General features: G+C 39.8%; 1 pseudogene; it reads right to left on the bottom strand.

Moving 5' to 3' along the window:
• Positions 1–14,913, bottom strand: part of LOC114515392 — a 97,736-nt pseudogene that overhangs the window by 81,463 nt on the left and 1,360 nt on the right.

Below are 14,913 nucleotides of genomic sequence, written 5' to 3'. Positions count from 1 at the left end.
GGCCTTGCGCATGCCTGTCAGGGGAGAGCTGTCACCAAACCAGGGTAGTTGTGGCAAAACCACTTTGCTGCTTTTTTTCTCTAATGGAGAGCCCTTGTTCAGCTCTGCTGAGATGTGTTTATAAATTTGTGATCTGATGTGGTTTAGATTTGCAACTATAAAGGGGATGTGGCCCTTTTTAAAGAAAGCTGGTCCTTCAGAGTGCAGACATCCCAGAAGAGGCAGAGTGGCCCGCAGCCTGCAAGTGCAGAGCTTACAGCTGAGGGAGGAAGAAACCTAGTGAGGGCAATGTTGTGGGGGGTTCCCTGAGGCCAGGATCAGAACCAAGGTGAGGTGAAGGGAAAAGGCACTAACTGTGTGTTGTAATGCTGTGAATACTGCCTTGATCTTGAATCTTCTTCGGTTGATGACTGTGCAAGAAAGAAGCTTTTTAATAAAATGTAATGATAGGTGCTGGGGATCCCACTTTGTGAGTCACTGTGCCAGTTGGTTGGGGATACTTGATGAATGAAAAAGTCTTCTTTGAAGAAGTATTCAGTCTCATCTAAAGAAAAGTATGTACATAAATCATAATTTGGTCCAGCACCAGGCCTTTTAAGCTGGCCCTCTGGAGCTTTGCAAAGCCCAGGCACTTGTGGCAGACACTTCATACCACAACTGCTTACCCTGAAAGTCCTAGCACTTGCCAGGTTTGGCGGCACCTCCCAATGATTCCTTGACTCGACCTCCCCACTGAAGCTCTTGGGCCTCAGCCCTCGATCAACCCTGCTCACTCAGATGCCCCATCTGCACCCATATCTCCCAGGTACTGTTCTAAACTTGCCCGAGCCCCAAGGGTCCTTCACAAGGCAAGCACACCCACCAGCTGGCCCTTCTTCCCTGCAGAAAAGGGAACTTGGCTAATGAGAAGAGTGGCCCAGGTGTCTCTCATTTCCAAACTGACATTCGAGAACACTGTGTGTAGTGACTACACTCCATGTTCAAATGTGATCCCAGATCCATTAATAATTAGTGCTCACAAATATGACCGAGGGATGGAAATTGGGTGAAGCAAACCAGTCATTCCTGAAATGGATAGTGACATCATACCTGTTATACCTCTGCAATAAACAACAGGTAATAGTGGGATATCAGGTTAGTCATACGTCTAAAATACCACCTTGATCATTCACTCCCCTCAAGAATTTTGGGCAGCCCTCTGTTGCTAACAGACTCTCTGCACAGCCCCGGTTCTGTGAACAGGGACTGAATGCAGCCTGGCTGACTGCCAGAGCATCACCCCCTGGGCCTCATGTGAACCTGACCATGGAATGGATGGCTCATTATCGTCTCCCACTGAAAAAAACAATCAGTACCAAGGGGATCGTTCAGTCCTGTCCTCAGTCGAAGGAAACCTTTCTGAATCCTACTTTGTCTGTGTCATGTCCCTCATCTCCCAATACACATATTTAGGGAGATTGGCTGAACGTGTTCCAGGGTGATGCAGTGTTCCTTGCCTGGCAAGCTAATCCATTCAGCCATAATATAGACTGTTTTGGTCTTTGGTAATTCAGCTACACAGGTTTTTTAAAATTCCCTAACATGTGACTTCAGGTGACTAACCATATATCCCAGCATTGTCCTGCATGTACCTTTGTTGTTCGGCCCATGATGAACAATGCTCAGAAACACCTGTTAACTGATCAGTGACTGATTTTAGTGTAAAGACTATTATTGAAATATTTACTATTTCTTGAGGACCCCCCCAACTTCTGCTCACCAGTTTTAACCCTAGTCAATGAGTCAAAAACCTCCAAGTGATGGTATTAGGCCTCAGAGAATTCAGTTCTCCTTCTTGTGGGTAAATCTCCTCCCATTTCTGGCAGGCAGGTCTGCAAGAGGTGGACTGCAAGTTAGGGTGTTTATAGTGAAGTCATCATTGGCACTGCTTGGTTTTTCCATCATCTGCCTCATTTTTAGTCAATGTGATTGCTGTAAAATGATATCGTGATAAAAGAAAAAGCAAAGTCTGTCTCTTTTCAAGTCCTGGTTTTGTCTTCACACTTCCTGGAACAACTTCATTAGCAAAATAGCAAACGTGCTGTGGGGCGTCTTTGTATATTATGGACGGAAGTCACTGTTCTCGGGAAAGAGAAAAGCATGAGGACAGGCTCGACTTCCTGAAGGGGTAGAGCCCTGGACATGACAGCAGTAACGTCACTGGGATGCCCAGTCCCAGGGCCTGCTCCCCCAGGAGGGGTCTTGCTGTGCTCGAACCCCCCATGCAGGGTACATGGGTTAGACAGGGGAAGTCAGGGATTCAGTCTGGGCTGCTGTTTGAGAAACTGTAATAATCCTAGAGATATTTAAATGAAAAGAATGTTTCTGGAGAATACAAATATATTAAGAAGATGTCTGGTATTTACTATTCTGTATTTATTTATTAACCAAGGCAATCAATAATTTAGTGGTTTCAACAACTTCTACCCTTATTTTAAATAAAAAATAAATGGAAGTCTGAAAAGCCACATGAAATGGATCTGGTCCATCCCTTACAGCCTTGTCACATTGATCTGTCTTCCTGTCTGTTTCCATTTGTCTTCTGAGAAGTGCATGGGTGTGGGCAGGACAGCGCTTCCACCTTTCCGCCTCTGTTGTCAGCAGAGACCTTGACTCAACAGCTGGACCAGAACTGCAGTCCAGCAACTGTTGGGAGGAAGGGCAAAGCTAATGCTCTTGTTACTTCTGAGCATCACCACCAATTAGGAGGAATAGTTGTTAAATCCAACTTTTCCCTGGATCTAAACACATCAAACCCTTTCATGCCAGTCATCATACTGAGTCACCTAAAATGCCAAAGAACAAATAATTTTCCACCTACATATATTTAATTTTTTATACTCTTCTAAAGATAAATATGAAGCTGTGCAGAAACTACATACTGATTTATGCAAGAGAGTGTTCATAATAGTGTTATTTACACCAGCAAAAAATTAGGACATTAGTGTCTAACAACAAAAATAAACTATAGACCACCTAGAAAATGGTAGACAGGTGTTGAAAAATTTCCAGAAATGACAAAATGCTAATATAGCAATAAATGACTAGAACAAATAATAAAAAATATAGTAGAATTCTAATTCTGGAAAATATATACAAACATATTAGTTATTATTATCAGCATCTGTCATTATACATGACATATTTTCATTTCTATAATTCCTGTTTTTTTATTTGCTTTCTATTTTATTGAATGTTACTACTGCCATACCAATTTTCTTTTGCTTCTTTCAGTTTTATTGTTATCGTTGGTAGAGACTTTGTTGTTCTTCTTTATTTATTTGTTTTTTTAGATTCTGTTTGCTTGGTATATTCTTCCATTCTTTTATTTTAGAACTTTAGGTATAGTTTTTTAATAGGGGTAAAGTATCTCATAAATAGCTTAATATTCATTATATTCTTTATCAAGTCTGAGAGTCTTTGACCAGTGTGTGAATAACATTCCTAACACTCACTTTGATTACTTATTTTGTGTTTTCCATCAACATGCTTTTTTGTTTAATTTGTTTTTGATACTCTTTGTCTTCAGTTAAATAAAGCCTGCCTTTTATAGTCCCCTCTTTTTCTCTTTGTATTGATTTAGAGATCATATATTGCATTTATATTTTCAACACATATACTGAACTTTATGTTTTATTAACAAAGTCTAAATTTAGCATCTATCTTCTCCCTAAGCACATTAGGAAATAAACAGGCTTTTAATTTTCTAACTTCAGAAAGTATCCAGCCCTGTAATATGAAAAATAGAGACATTTACTAAAGAAGATACAAGAAACATTGTACACAGGACAATGACACCTAAGTCCCTTTCAAAAGTAGACCGCTTGAGACCTAACACAGTTCTCTCAGTTGCCATCAGCTGCTCCATTGCATTTTTCTGAATCTCATCAATGGTCTGAAATCTTTTCCCTTTCAAATGTGGTTTTAGTTTGGGGAAAGGTAAAAGATGCAGAGTGCCAAATCTGAGCTGTGGGGGGCTGAGTCACCTGGGTGATTTCATGTTTTGCCAAAAAACTGTGCATCAGACATGATGCATGAGTGGGTGCATTGTCATGATGAAGCTGCCAATCACCAGTTGCCCATAACTTCGGCCTTCTGAGTCATCTGAATAGTTTCCACATTGGAATGTTCAAGCTTAACACAAAATTTCATGTAGATTCTTTTCTCTACCCACTTAGGCATTTTGAATGGGACAGCCACACAGTACACATGCTCACTCAATGGTGTCTACTGCCCCCACTGACTAGTACAGTGAAGTTGTCATTGTTCACACATGTGCATTACAGTCCACTCTCCTTGGCTGTCAGGTTACATTGATGTTATGCAAACCTTCTCATTATATTAACAATGGCTGGACTTTTTCCAAATAGACTGTATGTCAGGTACTAATCCAAGTTCTAGGTTTAAAAAGGAAACGAAGCATAGAAAACAAACAAACAAATTGTGCCTTCATGAACATTATATTTTATTAGGCAATATTCTCCTGGGCTTTGAATTATATTGGCTATCTGTTTTATTTGCAGGATTGTTACTTGGTTCTTGAAAAACTTTTTCAAATGGTCATTTTTTTATTATTGCATGAATGGTTCATTTCTTTCCTTTACCTGTATTTTTTTTTTAACAATTTTAACATATTGATAAAATATATTGTCTGGAATATTTCTAGTTCCTAAAGTTTATTGTTTGGTTTCTTGCCTGCTGACTCTCCTTTAAGACCAAGTGTTTCCATGTGTGTTTTGTCATTTTTGTCCACAAGCTCACCTTTAGTAGAAATCCAGCCTGTGAACTAGATTGCCAAGACATCCTGGTTTGGGATGAAGAGGTGTTGCAGAGTTGTTTCTGTGTTAGTCTTGAGGAGGTCATGAGGTCCACACCTGTATTTAACATGTTTCTGCACTCAGGGCTCTGTTTCACAGTGCATAATGGGAGTTCCTATCTTATCTAACACAGAGCATAGCTTAGGATTTCAACTTCTCACAGGTAACTCTATTCTCTCTTATGGTATGGGGTGTGGTTCATTTCCAGGTCCAGACCCTGGGCGGTTGCGTTGGTGTGCTTCTAAGATTGAAGAAGTTCTGTCTTTTCCTCTACAGAGAATTATAATTCCTTCCCCTAAGTCACAGATCCAATCCAGATCATTTGGGAGACTGAGTATCTGAGTGTATTCTCTCTGATTCTAGACTCTGAAACTTCCCATTTTAAAATGTAAATATATATTCTTTAGTTATCACTTTTTCCTTTTGCAAATACATATGTTTTGAATTATGGGTTTGAAGGAGAAGAATGTTGAGATTTGCTCAGTCTTGCATCTTGACTGGAAGTCTAAAAATTTTCTGCAATGAGCATACAGTATTTTTATAATTAAAAAAATATCATATAAAGTCCAATTATGCAGTTAGGGTAAAAATGTGAGTTTTGGGGAAGATAATTTAGTAACGTTTGAGAGATTGCTTGGTTGAAATGAAAATAGTAGGGACAAGAGAAAGAAGGCGGGGCCCAGGACAACCAATGGCCGGCTGCATCCCGAGTTTCAAACCTAAAGAGGTTCTATGTAGGAGTGCTCCCCAACCTTTTTAGCACCAGGGACCGGTTTCATGGGAGAAAATTTTTCCACAGACTGGGGAGGGGGTGTAGCTCAGGCAGTAATGCAAGTGCTGAGGAGCAGGATGAATTGCTCACCTGCCGCTTACCTCCTGTTGTACAGCCTTGTTCCTAACAGGTCACAGACCACTACCAGCCAATGGCCAGGGGCTGGGGACCCCTGCTATGTAGTGTATAACCATACCCATAATTCCAAACCTATGTTCCCAACCTAGGCCTCTCCTCTGAGGTCTAGGCATAGATTTACAAAATGCTTCTTTAAGGTATCTACCAGATAACTTTAAGCTCATTGAAAAAATTAAACTTGGTTTAATAGTTCCTCTTTTCTTTCCCATGCCTCCAAAATTGTTCTGCCCCTTACGCTCCATAGTCTGGTGCCTGTGCCAACCTGTTGATCATATCCCAGATTGGAAAGTCAGTTCACCTGTTTTCCTGCTCCTCTTTCTAAGCATCACTCTGAATTTGGGCACCAAGTTCTGGCAATGCTGTCTCCTGAGTGTTTCTTGACCCTCTTTCCTCCTTTCCAACTTCAACACTACTGAGGTGTAGTAGTAGGTGATCTCTGTCATTTGTCACCTGAATGGGAGCCATGGCTCCTTCACTGGTCTTCCTCTCTCTCCTCTTCCTTTCCTTTAATTCATCCTCCACCCTCAAACAGAATGGGTTCTCTAAAATGCTAACCTAATCATGATGCTTTCTTGCTCTTGTCAGAGACAGATATCTGACCACTAATGACTGGTGTTTTCCTTTCATAGTGTTGAGTTTTTGTAGGGAAGTGGCTGCCTGCAGAGGCTGGGGCTACACATCCCAGGACCCACGCTGCACTTAGGTTTAGCTACATGGTTAGTTCTTGCCAACTGAGTCTGAGAAGAAGTGATGTACATGTGTCTTTTCTGGGCTGACATGGTTAAGCACTTGTAAATCTTTCTAAACACTTGTGTCTTTCCTCACACATAGCAGCCCTAGAAATTACATGCGAACACCGTGGTTCACAGAGTTCACGGGATCTGGGTCTCTATATTTTTCCTGGGAGGGAAGCCACCCAACCAGAAACAGGTAAAGAATTAGACTGTACTATAAATAAGAAATAAAGTTTTGTGTTAGTCTACTGTAAATTAAGGAATTATTTGGCTTATTATCTAGTGTACCTTACCTACCAATATTTTGATTAAATCATAAGATTTTCCTACAAATAACTTCAAAATTTTTAGAATTATGCATAAGGCTTTTCATGACTCAGCCTCTGCCTATGTGTCTCACAGAATCTTTACTCACTACACCTTGCTCCTAATGCTTCAGAACAACCCTGCAGACAACCCTAAGCGTGCCGTCTTCTCTCTTGCCTTTGTGCCTTTGCCCAGGTGGTTTCTGCTGCCTGGGGTGCCTTTCACTCTTCTGCCTCTTAACTCTTCATTTTTCCCAAGATTTAGCTCAGATATTTTTTCTCATGTAAGGCTTTCCCTTATTATTTCTTCCTTGAAGCTTCATCCCTCTGTCTCCTACCATGTGTCAAACTTGATAAGGGGCTTTACAGTTTGTTCACAGGCATTTATCATACTTAAACATTTGTGTGTATTTGTGTCCTTACGGTTAACATGCAATCTTCATGTCTCTCTCAAATATCTCAGTATCTAGCACAATGCCAGGCACACAAGTGCTCAGACTTATTTGTGGAGTTGAATTGAGTACATAGTCACAAGGATGAAGGCTGAATGAAAAATGAGAAACTCTGAGAGATGATGAGATGTCCTTGAAAGCTGACTTCAGGAAAGGAACCAAGGAGAAAGAATAAGGTCCATGAAGCTGAGCCATAAGCTGTAAGTGTCCTGTGAGAAAAGCACTTTCAGGTGGTGCTGGAAGGGGCTTGTTTTCCTGGTTCAGCTGAAGGACAGGTATCCAGGTGGTATGGCTGGATTTAGTGGGGTAGGCGTGAAAAGACACCCCAGAGGGAGGGGTGTGCTTAGCCCTGTGACTTAGCAGTTTACTTATAAATCTCTTGTAATAAAATACACTTAAACTCTGTCACTGCTGACTTAGCAGAGACCCAGTAGGCTAAGTGTGGGCTTGAGCCTACACTGTGTTTTCCATGCTAACTAGGGAGAAGCTTAAACCTCAGATGACAGAGGCTGTGGTAGAATTGGGCATGGTCAATGAGTGGTCACCTTCTACATAGAGGCATCTTGGTTCATTTCATTGGAAAGCTTGCATTATATCTAAGCTCTATTCTTTACTGTTGGAAAAAAAATGAGGAAATCATGTGTGTACAACCCAGACACTATGGTCAATTAGTGGTGGACTTGAGCCTACAGATCAATGGCTGGACCCTCCCTCTAATGCTCCATGCAGATCACAGAACCTAGACTCAGTCCATGGACAGAGAAACAGACATACTGATTTACTTCCTCTTGTACAAAATGACATTTTTTATATTTAGTACCAAATGCTCAAAATGTATTCCCCAGTTTCTGTCTACATGTTGCCAAACTACTTAGGCAACTGTCACTGTACCACTTTGGTTCAATGGACATAACATTTCCTCACTGAATAATCATCAGAAGTCAACGTGTATGGTGGCTTCATATAATTAGGACGCTTTTAGTAGGAACAGAAAATGTCACTCAAGCTGGTGTAGATAATAAAAATCTGTGACTTACATGACTGGAGCTTTAACAATAGGGAATGGAATGTAGGGCTGGTGGATCCAGCAGCTTAATATTATCATCAAGACACAGGTTGTTAGAGTCCTTTTCCTCTGCCACCCATAATGCGAGCTTCTGAGCAGGACTGGCTCCCTTCACAACTGTAGGGTATAATGGTAGAAGAAACAAAAAAGAGCTTCTTCCCCAATCATAAAATAAAATTCCCCCCTTCCATCCAACAACCATGTGTGCTCTGGAGAAATAACTGGTGCTGAGCAAATGCTATGCACTGGGTGGTATTAGTCCAGGTTCCTCAAACAAGTTGATGGAATAACTGTGTTTGGCTTTGATTGATCAATCCTTACCTCATTACTGCCACTGGGATTATTTCCTAAAGCACCACTGATGTCACAAAACTGCGGGAAAGTGGGAAACATGCTAGGGAAGTGAACACAGTTTCTGCTACACTGTTCAAAGCCATTTAGCTAAAGGTAAGGGGGTGGGGAAAGAAAGGAAAACCAAGTTTGGCCAAGTAATTTTTTGGCATCATGAACCATAGACTTGGCAAAAAAAAAAAAATCAAGAATGTCCAGCCTGGTGTTTGATTGATAAGGAGACAATACCTTTTGTTTGATTCTTGGCTAAATACCAAGCACAATGAGCTAAAACAGTTGAATAATTTCAGCTATGCTTTCTCTTCTTCTTCTTCCCTTTTGCTCTCCTCCTTCCTTTTTATCTCTTACTCTTCCCCTCCTCTCCTCCCCTCCTCTCCTCCCCTCCCCTTTCCTCCCCTCCCCTCCCCTCCCCTCCCCTCTCCTCTCCTCTCCTCTCCTCTCCTCTCCTCTCCTCTCCTCTCCTCTCCTCTCCTCTCCTCTCCTCTCCTCCTTCTTCCTTTCCTCCACCTCTCTTTTTCTTCCACCTCCATCTCCTCTTCTTCTTTCTCCTTTTTGGTTCTTTCTTTGCTTACTTCTTGGAGAGATCATTACTCCTCCCCTACCCCTGTTACTCTGAAAATAACCTTTTGGTCCCTTGAAGAGCAAATGCTAAAATTTTTTAAAAAGTGGAAACTGTTTTTCAGTCTGATCACTTATTTAGAGCTATATCAAAACGTTCCTTGGTCACTAACATATGCCTCCTACCCCACTTGAAAAAAATGCATTCCTGCTAGACCCTAAGACTTAGGAAAGTGAGCCAGTTAAGTCCAAACACATGCCAGAATAAATTAAATGAGTTAAGGGATTAAAATAAATATGTCTTTGTCTTGCAGAAGTGATAAATTATGTTTTAACATAGAAGTTGGAAAGGAGACTGGACTAAATGGAGGCTTTTAAAGGCAAGAGAAAGGATGAATTTGGTAATTTTGGAATAGGTATTACGGGAGGGCTATTAGCAAATAGATCTTATTTTAACCTGGAATGTTATACAAGGTGTGCTGCATAATTTAGTTTACAATGATGTTCAGATAGGAGTTATTTAAATCATCCATAGGAAACTCTGATGAAATATTTTGATAAGAGACAAAAGTGAGATGAATAGACAGCTACAAGTAAAATGTCCCAAAAGGTAAATTGCCATGGTGTTTGCGTGTGAGGAGAAGAAAATGGTTGACTGTGGTTTTCAAATGCAGATTTTAGATTTGACTTATCTTTAAGTCTTCTGCACCTTCTGGCATGTTTAATATGCTCAGTAGACTTCAGTTTTCTCCTGGGGGTGACATTTGCAATGCATCCAGGAAAGACTCCAGCAATCTTTTTGCCTGCTCAGGCATCTGTAGGGTGTGGTATGGCGTTGTCCATGCCCAGCCCGCATTTTTTGCTGGCACTCCCTCAATGGTAGAACTAGTCTAAAGGCAAGCTAGGAAGCAATAAGCCTGTCACCAACTTGGTCTTGTTGCCAGCTAGCAGAGCCCTTAGAAAACTCCCTGCTATCCCTCCTCCAATAGATATAGGTGGTGGGTGCAGAAACTATAGAAATGGGGCAATCCACCAAAGCTCTTAGGACACATGGTGCCTGGTGAGTGATGCAGCTTGATCCTTCTACTGGGTCCCTATACTGGTCTCATGTCCTCATTCAGGTTCAGACAAAGAGATTCTCCTTCTATGAACAGCAGAAAATAGAATTCATTTCCCATTTTTTTGTTCATGTCTGAGCTGAGTTGGGTGATTCATTAAGTGCTCATATTACATTACTGACTTACTCCTTTTTCATTATTCAACTTCCCCTCCTATCTAGCTCTTTGTTTACTGTATCACTAACTCATAAATAACTTCTTGATATAAGAAGTTTTGGAATAAAGGGATTTCAAAACTTACTTTGACCTATCCACCCCCATTTCCTCTCACTATTATCATTTGGTGAAGAACTTCCCTTACCATTCCTATTCAGTAATAGTCACATGAAAATATTAGATGGAGATAGATGTTTTTTCTTTATGATTATTTTTATATAATTAAGATTCTTTGTAAATTATTCTGTTACATGCTTGAAGATCCTTCTGCATGCAAAAATGTGGACCTACTCCATTGTTTGTAAATGTAGCAAAACATTTAGTAGTGTATGAAATATTTCCCTTATAATAAGTATTTATATTTTTCAATGTTTTCCTATAATGAACAAAACTGAAAAAAAATCTTTCTACCTTTCTTCGAACTTGGTGTTTCCTTAGATTACTTATAAATACATTTTAGTATGTATACTATAAGCTTTTGTAGATAACCTTTGTCAGATTGAGGAAGTTCCCTTCTATTTCTGGTTTGCTGAGAGATTTTATCATCAATGGACATTTACTTTAGTTTATCAGGAAAGTGACAGTAAAGAAGACATCCAAAGGAAATGAGAGAGGCATCCATACACTTTTCTGGGGGATCAGTATTCCAGGAAGATGGAAGAGAATGTGTAAAGGTCTCCAAGCAAGTGCCAAGCTGGCATTTCAGGGAATAGCTACAAAAAAAGAATGTTTGAAGTGGAAGGGATGAGGAAGATAAGAGTAGTGATATGAAATTATATAATAACATAGAGCAAGATTAGATAAGGCTTTGGCTGGGCCAAGGACTGACTTTATCTGATTTAGTTTTCAGAATGTTCACTTTGGCAGCTACATGGAAAACAGGCTATAGGAGAATAGGCATATAATCAGTGAAGAGGCTGTTGGCTATTAATTATTTGAACCAACTATCTAGCTGAAAGTTGGCTTGAAGCATGGTAATAGCAGTGGAGGGGTGAGAAATAGTATTCTGCATATATTTTGAAGGTACAGAAGACAAGATTTGTTTCTGGGTTGATCATGGGTTTTGGGAGAACAAAAGGGGGCAAGGAAGCCTCCAGAGTTTTTGAGTCACTTGGAAACTGGGAGAATAGAGGTGCTAATTACCAAGCGGAAGTCAGTTATGAGGGCAGCAGTTAGAGTGCTCCCTATATTATAGACACTATTATAAGAGCATTACATGGATTGACTCATTCCGTTCTTGCTGCAGTTCTATGAAGCAGGTATTATAAATATGTGCCATTTTTTCATAAAAATAAATGGGCAAATAGGGGTTAAGTAACTTATTAAGGATACATAGCAAAGAACAGAGCCAGGATATAAATGCAAGCATTTGGGTTCCAGAATCTGTGCCCTTCACCATTAACTAGATCTATCATTTAAACTGTTTAAATGACCCATCTGTTTGCAGCTGGGTCCTTGTTCATTATAAATGTTATTTAATTCTGTCTTTTCTCTTTTATCCTCGATTAGACTTCCTAAAGACTTATCTGTTTTTTTTTGTGTGTGTGTGTGTGTTTTGTTTTTGTCTTTTCAAAGAACCAGACATTAGTTTTATTGGGTGGCTCTTCTGTTTTTGTTTTCTGTTTTATTAATTTCTGCTTTTATATTTATTAATTCCATCCATTCTCTTTCTTTGGGGTTATTTGGTTTCTGTTTTTGTCAACATTGTAAACTGAAGGATAATGATGAATGGAACATAAAAATATTATGAAAAGTAAGGGGTATAATTTTAGTTTAGGCAAAAATGTTGCAAATTTAAACATCTGCAAGTATTTTTTTAGAAAATTAAGGTTGCTAACATTTAAATGATGTTACAATTTAAACATGATATAAAAATGGTTGTAGAAAAGTTGGTTACTAAAAGTGAGAAAAGTGAAAAACTTGTAAGAGAACAAGATTAAATTAGTAAAATTAGTTAAAATTGAACATCAACATAAATTTATGCTTTTTTAGAAGAGAATTATCTTTTTTGTCTTGATCACAAAGGAGGTCTAGGAGGAGTATGTTTCCCCAGTTCTTGTGTATGGATGGGGAAGCAGAATTTTGTATCTCAAAATATGCTACTTTTGGATATTCATTATTGTAAGCTGATTATTTTTAAGGAAAAAGAGAGAGAGAAACTCGAGAAGAATCTTTGACTTTTCTTAACTATTTAAAAAAATTTAGACAGAGGAGTTGCTCCAGGAAGTGAGCTATCATCATAGGTAACTGTGGTTCAACATGAACTATGTGTGTGAGAGAGGAACCCAGCGCAGCCCTTTGACCAGAGCCCCCTCTGTGCCCCATTGCTAAAGATGGCCCAGCAAACACTGGTTTACCAAACATTTGGGTTTCCATCTCCATGTGAATTGCCTTCCTCCTCTCTGAAGTCCCAAACTACAATCTTCCTTTCTCCTCAACTCAAGGTGGCAGATAAGCCATCACCTTCCAATGTGCCCCCAGGACCTATACTCTTATGGAACCCTTGTATGTCCATACATAACACATTTCATGATTTTTTCAAGTTAATCTGTCTCATGTCAGTATGATTATTAGACTAGCCAGAAGAACTAAGATGGAAAAGAGGGAAAATTTCCCTTCTTGTACACGTGGAACACTCATAAACACATGCTAGGACCCATGTTGGTCTTTAATTCCAGCAAGGAACAACCCAGGCTCTCTAGAAAGTAATTCATCCCATGTTTTGGTACAGAGAATATCAGGGTGGACCTGTCACCCTGGATGGAACAGAGCTGAAATGACAAAAGGACTAGCTTACATCCCCCCTTTCTACCCATTCCCCTACCCAAGTATGACAACTGAGAAGTCACAGCGAAGCAATATTCATGGTTAGTTGATACAAGTTAGGTCTGCGGGAGCCACAAGAACTTCAGATGCTTGAGAGAGAATAGATTATAGGAGGTGTGCCATGCAGATTTTCCAATAAAATTTGCAGAACACAATGTCTTTTAAACAATAAAACTATGTGAATATTGCTTTTAAAATGTGTTCTATAGCTGATCTGAGAATCTAATGAGTACATTTCAGGTTTGTCACAGGGGATTATGTAATGGTTACTGGGATAATTAATTTTGTGTGTCCACTTGACTGGGTTGAGGGGTGGCCAGATAGCAGGTAAAACATTATTTCTGGGCTTGTCTGTGAGGGTGTTTGTGGAAGAAGTTAGCATTTGAGTGAGAAAGGTCTATCCTCAGCAGTGTGCATGGTATTATACAATCTTTGAGATCCTGAAGAAGATAAAAATGTGCCGGAAGGATGAATTTCCTCTCCTTGACCTGGGATGTTCATTTTTCCTGCCCTTGGACATTGGGCCTTTAGACTCCAGGTGCTATACCTGCAGCCCTTCATTCTCAGGTCTTCAGACTCTGAACGAGTCAACCACCCACTTCTCTGTTTCTCCAGCTTGCAGATGGCAGATTGTGGAAGATGCCCTATTGGTTCTGTTTTCCTGGAGATCACTGACAAAGGCAATCATACCATCAGTTAGATTTCAGGGCGTGAACTGTTCACCTTAGAACTTGTAATTTCAGAAGACTCTAAGTTTCAAATGTTGGAAAATTAAAATGTGGCTTGTCTCAAAGATCCCAAAAAAATGGAAATGGGAAGGTCTTGAGTGTCTAGAAAAACCCATTCAAACTCAAAGCTCTAAGAAGTACCTTCTTATTTTAAGGAGAGGTCATTTTGGGAAAAGACAATACCTTCCAAACAGATGTGATGGGGAAGTCCCAGATGAAGAGCATGCATTAAACATCCTCTTGACTGAAAGGTGTTGCTCTATTCATAGAACAGGGTCCAGTTTAACATGTGAAGCTCAAATCTAAGAGGATGCCTCTCAGGATACATAAAATGGAGTAAAAATAGCTTCTTCAACAAATGGTGTTGGGAGAACTGGGCAGCTATGTGCAAAAAAATGAAACTCGAGCACCAACTTGCACCATACACAAAAATAAATCCAAGGTGGATAAAAGCTTTAAATACAAGCCCTGACACCATTAAAGTCCTAGAGGAGACCATAGACAGGAAAATCTCAGATATTTCACGCAGCAACATTTTTACAGATATGTCTCCTAGAGCAAGGGGCATAAAAGAAAGAATAAACAAATGGGATCTTATCAAAATAAAAAGCTTCTGCACAGTTAAAGAAAACAGTATTAAAATAAAAAGAGAACCAACTGTATGGAAAACATATTTGCCAATGATACCTCAGCAAGGGTTTATCCTCCAAAATATATAAAGGACTTACAGGACTCTACTCTAAGTAGACAAGCAACCCAATTAAAAAATGGGCAAAGGACTTGAACAGACACTTCTCCAAGGAGGACACACAGAGGACCATCCCTTTCACTTTGATTCAGCCAGTGTGCTTCT

Source organism: Phyllostomus discolor, chromosome 8 (genome assembly GCF_004126475.2).
Source record: "Phyllostomus discolor isolate MPI-MPIP mPhyDis1 chromosome 8, mPhyDis1.pri.v3, whole genome shotgun sequence".
Classification (NCBI taxonomy): domain Eukaryota; kingdom Metazoa; phylum Chordata; class Mammalia; order Chiroptera; family Phyllostomidae; genus Phyllostomus; species Phyllostomus discolor.
Note: the sequence above shows the minus strand (reverse complement) of the source record. Positions and strands in the feature narration are given on the sequence as shown.